Source organism: Hippocampus comes, unplaced genomic scaffold (assembly GCF_001891065.2).
Source record: "Hippocampus comes isolate QL1 unplaced genomic scaffold, H_comes_QL1_v1.1 scaffold143, whole genome shotgun sequence".
NCBI classification, from domain to species: domain Eukaryota; kingdom Metazoa; phylum Chordata; class Actinopteri; order Syngnathiformes; family Syngnathidae; genus Hippocampus; species Hippocampus comes.
Window position 1 is genome coordinate 7,956 of NW_017805504.1, and position 999 is coordinate 8,954.

Sequence of the window (999 nt, forward strand, 5' to 3'; positions counted from 1 at the left end):
CTGATGGATTTGCTTCCGCGGGCCACATAAAATGGTGTGGTGGGCCAGATCTGGCCCCCGGGCCTTGACTTTGACACCTGTGATTTTGAGTGTTCAATCAGCCTGCCGTGCATGTTTTTGTGGGACGAAACCGGAGTACCCGGAGAAAATCCACGCAGGCATGGGGAGAACATGTAAACTCCACACAGGAAGGCCAGAGCTGGAATCGAAACTTTGCACTGTGCGGTCGACGCGCTAACCACCCGGGCCGCCATTCTGTGCCATTACTAAACCCAAAACTGTGACCTTAAAGCGAACGCACGGATTGCTACAACCCGAACTAAAACCCCGAGTTGCCCATCTCATACTTCTTGAACTGAGCTTCTTTGGAAAATTCTCTGCTTCTGACTTCACGACAACACTGGGTTCTGTGGACTTTTTCTCAAATTGCAGCGTTGGAACCCCAAAGACCCAATTGTTCCAGCCTGTGCAATTTATTTCCGGACCGCCATCCATTTACGCGAACAGTAAGATGCAGCCGTGTTTGTTTTCTGTCATCAGACAAAGAAACATCTCCTGAGAGCAGCTTCTCTCAAGCACATTTCACCAGCGCGCAGCCCAGAGACGAGACGGCAAAGACGGCCAATTCCCCCTTTAAAAGCCAAATTTGTTTCTTAATGGCGAGCGCTATGGCGACGCCAACTCTCCCATTGAAGTGCTTTTTGATGTTCACTTAGGACGGCAGGTGGCTTTTTGCTGCCAGGCGCACCAAGGACACACTTGATTTCCTCAGGTTTTGAGATGTGTTTGGGCTTTCAAGTGCATGATCCCGATAGCAAACATTTTAAAAGGTAAAGCCAAACCCGGTGATTCTTCTGTGGTAAACAAAGCAAACTGCGTCCAACGAATGGCCCGTTATGTTTACTTGCTTGGTTACATTCCTGCCATACGGTTAATTGGCACCTTTTTCAGACGCATTTTCGTCACTTTGGAAAGAGGCTTCGCAGAGATGCCCTCCAC